Below are 8,558 nucleotides of genomic sequence, written 5' to 3'. Positions count from 1 at the left end.
ACCGGCCCAGGGCTTTTTCCAAACAATTGGGGGCTGTTTATGAGCCCAGCAAACCTCTCCACCCCTTTCAGGCCTCTTCTGGTTTTGCGTTGCAGGGGGTGGAATAGATGAACTTTGGGGTGCCTTCGATTCCAAAACCTATGCTGCTGCTTTTTTTGATAATAATTTTTATTAGTTTTCAATTACAATCCAATAATAGCCTCGTTATAACAATACCAATTTATAATACAGTACAATTAACACCAATAGTTCAAATAATGAATTATATACCGTATTTTTCCGTGTATAAGACATCCCCATGTATAAGATGCCCCCTACTTTTGGGGTCCCCAAATTTAGAAAATGGGCATACAGTGGTGCCCCGCAAGACAAATGCCTCGCAAGACGAAAAACCCGCTAGACGAAAGGGTTTTCCGTTTTTCGATGCGCTTCGCAAGATGAATTTCCCTATGGGCTTGCTTCGCAAAACAAAAAAGTCTTGCGAGTCTTGCGATTTTTTCGCTCCCCCCCTTTTCTAAGCCGCTAAGCCGCTAATAGCCTTTTAGCCGCTAAGCCGCTAAGCCTTTAATAGCCGCTAAACCGCTAATAGCGCTAAGCCGCTAGTAGGGTTGCTTCGCAAGACGAAAAAACCGCTAGACGAAGAGACTCACGGAACAGATTAATTTCATCTTGCGAGGCACCACTGTATGCACTATCTGTGTATAAGATGCCCCCAGATTTTTAAAGTAAAAAAATCCCTAGTCTTATACACAGAAAAATACGGTAATTTAGATAAGGTGGGGGCCTCCACGTGCTAGAATTGATGGCTTGATTATTTGCTTTATTTCTGTGTTCCAAAATCTTATTAATTTCCAAAATAAAACAATTCCTTCCAGTAGCACCTTAAAGACCAACTAAGTTAGTTCTTGGTATGAGCTTTCGTGTGGATGCACACTTCTTCAGATACACTGAAACAGAAGTTGCCAGACCCTTCTATCAAGGGTCTTCTATCTATTCTTAGAAGGGTCTGGCAACTTCTGTTTCAGTGAAGAAGTGTGCATCCACACGAAAGCTCATACCAAGAACTAACTTAGTTGGTCTTTAAGGTGCTACTGGAAGGAATTTTTTTTATTTTGACTATGGCAGACCAACACGGCTACCTATCTGTTATTAATTTCCATTAGCTTCAAGTCATAATAATAATCCCTTATACAACAACTGCAATATTCATAACTTCTATTCGTGTTGCCACATTAAACGATGTACTAGTGAGAAACTCAAACGATATCCTTGTTCTTCCTGTATGTGGCAATTATTCTGTCCGTTCTTCCTGTCCTTGTAAGATGTTGCTGTTATCCATCATGCCTTGGGCGAAGCTGGTATCCCATTGCTGTTTCCGAATTTTCTCCATTGCTCTATTCTCCTTGATTCTACACTTGTGCTTCTCTGAGCTATAAACGCAGGCTTCTTCCTATCATTTGCGGTGCTATCTTGAACAGGTACACTCAGAAGCAATCTCCGTTCAGTTTGTGAAAAGAATTTTAAGGTCTTAGATATATAATAAATGTACCAACCAGGCACGTACATAGATCAGCACAGGAAGACCGACCTGAAACCATTTTTCCCAAACTGATCAAATGTTTTCTCTGCAAGGTCAATGAAAATGGAAAAGCCTCCCCATTGTCTTTTCCTTCACAAATCCTGTGTTTGAATAGGGCGAGCCTGTGACCTGGCTCAGGAACTAAGTATTTATCACTACAAAAGACTGACCAGCCTCCCCAGGGTATCCAATCAAGTAAGCATTAACAGATAACCTGCCAGGCAGGAGAGAAACAATGCACTCAGATTTCTGCTGTAGACCGCACTTTCTGTGATGTAGGTATGATGTGTCTGGGGGATGGTCTTGAGCTACACCCCTTATGTGATGTATGTATGATGTTTCTGGGGGTGGTCTTGGACTCCAAGGTGGGCAATTTAAAATATCTATATAAGGACAGGCACACCTTGGTTCTGGGTTCCTCCTCCCTCCTGCGCGTGGTGAGCGGAGCACCCTGTTGCAACAGATCAATAAAGACCAGCTTACCAGCTGCTTTGCTTCTCAATATTCTCTGGTTGGCTTCTGTTATTTTCTCCTACCAACAGGGAACCTACATAAGGACTCTATATGGGCTCTTGGGTACCCCATAAAGGGAAAAGGGCAGATTTTGTTTAGAACAAGTTCCATGGGATTGGGTGAGCAAGTGCAGGATTGCAGCGGTCCATTCTTACAGGCAGTGGTGTAGCGTGGGTTGTCAGCACCCGGGGCAAGGCAAGTAATTTGCGCCCCCTAACCCATGGATTTGCGCCCCCTAGCCCATGGATTTGTGCCCCCTAGCCCGTGGATTTGCGCCCCCTAACCCCCAGATGTTGCGCCCGGTGCGGCCGGGCCCCCCTGCACCCCCCACGCTACACCACTGCTTACAGGCAAGGCCAGGGGGCAGGGTTGGCAGCCGGCGGCGGCGGCATCCGTGACCCAGCAAGGAAGATGGAGGTGCCATTCTCCCTGAGTTAATTCCTGCTTCTGGCACTGAAGACCTCTGCTGATGCTGACTGCTTCCAGAAAGAGAAAAGGGCGCGTGTTTCCCCTCCCTCAGCTTTGCCTAAAAAAACGTGAGCGGTTGCCAGCAGAGACTGCATTGACTAAGGCTTACTCAGGCAATCGGAGAGGGAGCAAATTCAGTTCCACCCAGGCGAGGAGGGAGAAAGCCAGTGTCAGAATAAGAGAGACGGGGCCTAGGGCAATGTGGATATTGAATATTCAGCCACTCATTATTGAGGGGAAGTGTGTGGAACAGGTCTCGGTGTTTCGATTTCTGGGAATGGAGTTGAGAGACGCCCTAACCGGGGGAGAAAACAGCAAAGACCTGATGAAGAGAGCACAGCAGAGGTTATATTTTCTGAGAATAAAACAATCTCTCAAAGGACCTGTTGATGGCATTTTACCACTGTACTGCTGAGAGTGTATTAACTTATGGTCTGTGTGTGTGGTTTGGGAGCTGCACGGTCAGGGAAAAAACAATGCTGTCCAGGGTTGTCAAGACTGCGGAGAGAATAATTGGGTGCCCTCTTCCCACCTTCGATCAAATCTATGCTTCCAGGTGCCATAAGAAAGCAGCAGAGATAGCGCAGGGTAGTGCGCAACCCAGAAATGATCTCTTTCAGCTTCTGCCTTCTGGAAGAAGGTCCAGGGTTATAAAGACTAGGACTAGCTGCTTGAGAAACAGTTTCTATCCAAATGTGATTTTGGTTTTAAACGCAGTGTAAGGTAGTCTCTATGGGAGTATATTGTATTTAATTATGGGGTATCAGAGTTTTTAGGGGGTTAACCAGGCTGCGATACGTGGGATAGCAGGCTTGTTGGTTTTTGAATGTCTGACGTAGATTTTTTTCAATTCCGTTGTTTTGTATGGGACAATGACAATAAAGATTATTGTATCGTATTGTATCGATGAACGGTAATGAGGAAGAAGAATGAAAGTTTGGCAAGAGGGGGGCACAGGAGAACAGAGAGGCGAAGGACTGCTCTGTTTGGAAACCCACAGCAGGGTCAGAGCAGGGTCGTGGGAGATGATGATCAACCCAAGCTCCTCATCCAAAACCCTAGTATTGTCGACACTGACTGTCAGCGGTTGTCTAGGTCTAGGACTTCAGACGGTGGTTTCAGACCTGGAGCACCGAACCTGGGACGTATTGCATGCAGAGCAGCTGCTCCAGCACTGAGCTACAGCCCAAATAGGAACTTAGGAAGCCATCCTGGAGAAGAATCTCAGAATCGTTGAGTTGGAGGGGACCCATAAGGCTCATCTAGTCCAACCCCCTGCAAAGCAGGAGTCTCAACTAAAGAATCCCTGACAGGTGGCCATCCGACCTCTGCTTAAAAACCTCCAAGGAGGGACTGTTGTAAACAAAAATCTCCCCTTTTCCCCTTATGGGGTATCCAAGAGCCCATATAGAGTCCTTACATAGGTTCCCTATTGGTAGGAGAGAATAACAGAGACCAACCAGATAATATTGAGAAACAAAGCAGCTAGTAAGCTAGTAAGCCTGATCTTTATTGATCTGTTGCAACAGGGTCCTCACTCACCACACGCAGGAGAGAGGAGGGACCCAGAAAAATGGCGCGCAAGGCCTTATAAAGACATTTTTAATTCCCTGCCCTGGAGCTCAAGACCACCCCGCCATACATCCTACATACATCACAGAAGGGGTGTAACCTAAGACCACCTCCCAGATACAACATACCTACATCACAGAAAAGGCGGTCTACAGCAGAAATCTGAGTGCATTGTTTATCTCACCTGACAGGTACTTGTTTAATGGTCACTTGATTGGATTGCCTGGGGAGCCTGGCCAGTCTATTGTAGTGATAAATACTTAGTTCCTGGGCCAGGTCACAGCCTCACACCCTATTCATATCTTAAATGTGCCTTAAGACAGGATTTGTGAAGGAAAAAGACAATGGGGAGATTTCCCACGTTGACCTTGCAGAGAAATAATTGAGGTCAATTTGTTCAGGACTTTTTTTCTGTGGGGTTTTCAGACATGTTGTTTATATATATATATATATATGCATGTGTTTGCTTGGTATATTTATGAACATTTATTACATATCTAAGACTTTAAAATTCCTATCACAGGGCAGCCCAACACCTTCGGAGGGAGTCTGTTCCACCGTCTCTTAGTGTCAGAAAGTCAGAGCATTGGCCCATTTAGCTCACTGCTGCTTGCACTGGCTGGCAGCTGATCTCCAGGGCTAGTCCCCAAAACAATGGGCTTTCTCCCTTCAAGTTCAGAACATCCCAGGGAAACTTCAACCATTTCCTGGTCAAGACCTCCTGTCATGGGAAACATCAGCAAGCCTTCTGGAGCCATTGAGCAAGAATCTTAACAAGTAGCCCCTGTTTGTCGCATTTCATTTCTTCCTGAACAGTTCCTGAACCCCGGCTACCTGCTCTCTGTACCTGACAGTCGCATCTGATGAAATGGGAAATCCAGGAAAACTTTGGTTGCCCACCCTGTGGAACTCCCTCCCCTCAGATGACAAGGAGATAAAGAACTACACAACTTTGGGAAGACATCTGAAGGCAGCCCTGTATCTGGAAGTTTTTAATGTTTGACATTTTAGTATGTTTTTCTGTTTTGCTGGCAGCCGCCCAGAGTGGCTGGGGAAACCCAGGCAGAGGGGCGGGGTCGAAATAAAATATCCTTATCCTTATCGTTGTTACTATTTATTTGCACACGTGCACACCCTTTTGTCGAGAAAGCAATTCCACATTGCCCTAGGCCCCATCAAAGGGGTTGATTTTCTCACACAATCCAGGTCTGTTCAAGATCTCCTTCGTTATGTTAAGTGCCTGTATGTTGCTGCAGAAAATAAAAAGACCTGGAGATCTGGAAGGGGGCTTGTCTTTTTGGTCCCCACCCCTGCCAGCTAGTGCTGTCGCCATCAATAAGTCCGTGTTGAAATAAAAAAATAAGGTATATATATGTGTGTGTGTGTGTGTGTGTGTGTAATTGCAGCACTGTACACAGCAGTAGTAGCACCAACTTGTCTATGGCTTGTGGTGCAAGTCTTCAAGTGTCTACGGATACGACCCACTGGGAACTGAAGTCCAGCTCTTTGTAAGTGAGACACTGCCTTTGCCTTAGCCTTTCCACTGTCCTTGCCAGCCTTGCCTCCAGCCCTGTGAGGACCAGTCCCGATTCCGAGCTAAAGTCGCCTCAGAAAGTCGACAGACAACCGTTCATCTTGCTTTTCAGGCCACAGACAGCTTTCCGGTTCACGCGGCCAGCAGGACTAAACCGCTTCTGGCACAACGGGACACCATGACGTGCGCAGAGCGCACGGAAACGCCGCTTACCTTCCCGCCACAGTGGTACCTATTTATCTACTTGTGCTGGTGTGCTTTTGAACTGCTAGGTTGGCAGGAGCTGGGACAGAGCAATGGGAGATCAGGGGAATCGAACCGCCGACCTTCTGATGAAATCAAACCGCGGGAGAATAACACAAAATGGATGCTGTGGTTGCCAAGACACTACGCAAAATGGCTGCCACGTCACTAGAGCAGGAAAAAGGGCCACAAAATGGAGTGGCTGTGCCCCCCCATTAGCCCCTTCCCAGCAATGGGGTGTTAATGGAGAAATCTGAGGGCTCCCTTGGACAAAAAACAAGGACACCAGCCAGGAATACCAGAGCAAAACAGCAGCCAGGAGGCTTGGTCTTGATTGAAGACTGTCGCAACAGGACTCCCACCTGCCACCAGGAGGAACAAGATGGAAGCCCCGAACAAAAGAGAACCCAAAATTTTATTAGCTGCTAATCCCAGTGTTACACCACCCAAACTACATCACTCATACATCACGGTTACATCATGAAAGGGGAGGTCTGGTGGCTGTAATCTGAGCTTCCTGGACCCTGCCCCATGGTTCCCCTTGCCCTCCACCAAACACCCATCAAGTGTAACAAAAGAGATATTTACATTTCCCTGTTTCCCAGCCAAGTTAATCCCACCCTTTTGTCTTCATCTGGGTTGGTTCTTTCTGGAATGGCTACCTGTCTGGCACTCAGGTATCAGGAGGCCAGGGATTATCCCTCAGGCAGAGGGGCTGCTGAGGAGCTGAGCTCACATGTCCATATGAATTTCTGATGTTTTCCCCGTGAGCCAGTACATAGAGACATTTATCACTGAATTCTTACATTTAGTATCGTGCAGCAGAGGCCCTTTGAATAGATAGGAAGAAACTGTGATGAAGTGTTTTGTGGGGACAAATCACAAAAGTCACAAAAGCAATTGTGCTGATTTTGGTAGTGGGATGCATGTGCGTGATATCTGCTGGAGGGGCAATCTCCCCCCCCAACCTATACATGAATTCCTGTAACACACGGAAACGCCATTTACCTTCCCGCCGGAGTGGTACCTATTTATCTACTTGTACTGGTGTGCTTTAGAACTGCTAGCTTGGCAGGAGGTGGGGCAGAGCAATGGGGAAAGACATTGTCTCGAAAGACAATGGAGTGCGCCTCCGGGGATGAAATCAAACCATGGGAGAATGACACAAAATGGATGCTGTGGTTGCCAAGACGCTACGCAAAATGGCTGCCACGTCACAAAAGCAGGAAAAAGGGCCGCAAAATGGAGCGGTTGTGGGCCCCCCATTAGCCCCTTCCCAGCAATGGGGGGGGGGAGCAACTAAGCCAGCCATGGCACCCCCTCACTAAGGGGAGGTCTTTAACCCTTTCCTCCTTTCAGAACAGAAGGGAGGGGGGGTGTCCAGCAAAATGTGTGGTTGCTCTGTCAGGACTCCAAACATCCTGGGTAGAACCTTTTAAAGTTTTGGTTTTTTTTAAATAATATTTTATTAGGTTTTATCCATAAAAAAGTTTAGAAAAATACAAAAAAACGAAAAAGATACAAAATTACAAAATAGAGTAATACAGACATTAAACACAAAAAAGAAAAGAGCACATATAAAAAGACAAAAATTCCTTCTTTCTTAATTTCTCCTCTTTGATTAACTTATTTTCCTGACTCCCTTGCGTCTCCCATTTTTGTATCCCTTTTAAAAGTTAGTTCAGCAAATTCATATCCTGTTAGTCTATCTATTTATTAATCCAATCTTGCATTTTACCTTGTTGCTAAAACCCCTGCAATTCATTTCAATGTCCTCAACATTCAAAAATTTTACAATATTTCTGCAAATACATTTTAAATTTCCTCCAATCTTCTTCCACCAACTCTTCTCCCTGATCTCGGATTCTGCCAGTCATTTCCGCCATCTCCATGTAGTCTTGAACCTTTTAAAGTTTAAAAGGTGCAAGGAGATAGGATAATAATATATCAAGGATGGTGAAATATACTCAGAGTCGAGAGTGGATTTCATGCTCTTTATTCAGCTCAAAGTGGTGAGGAGGAATAAAAGTTCCCCCAGAATGTCTGCTTTATATACATTATTTACACATTGGACCCCATGTGATTGGCTAATTCCGGGATTCTCCTGTAGGCCAATCAGGTTGTGGATTCACTTCCATCTGGAGCTGGATTGGGTGGCTCCTGTGGACCAATCAGACTGCTGCATTCTGGGTCCTATTCAACTCAGTACATAACAGATGGAGTAACAAATAAAGTGAATAACACAACAATAAGAAAAATAATACAGTAGTAGGTAAAGAAGATCACACACGGGTGGAGGGAAGTACTGGGTTGTGGGGGAGGGAGGTGAAGGGGTTACCTGAAATTGTTAAAGATTGGTATAGTATTTAAGAGATTTAAATTTTTATAAAGATTCTATAAGGAAAGCAGAAAGCAGCAAGAAATATCAAGTAAAGATATTGGAAAGGATGAAATGAAAACATGAGACTTATGGTTTTGTTACATATGATTTTATTTTGGAGTTGTCTGCTTATTTTGGAGTTGATTGTTGTAAAGAATGTATAGAATTTAATTTAAAAAAACAAACACCCTGGGTAGAACCCGGGTCAAGCCACTCACACACACTGCTTTCCTCTGGATCGTCGAATCGTACACTTGGAGGGGCCCACG

This window comes from Podarcis vaucheri (genome assembly GCF_965113315.1).
Source record: "Podarcis vaucheri genome assembly, chromosome: 10".
NCBI lineage: Eukaryota > Metazoa > Chordata > Lepidosauria > Squamata > Lacertidae > Podarcis > Podarcis vaucheri.
This window is presented reverse-complemented; position numbering follows the sequence as displayed.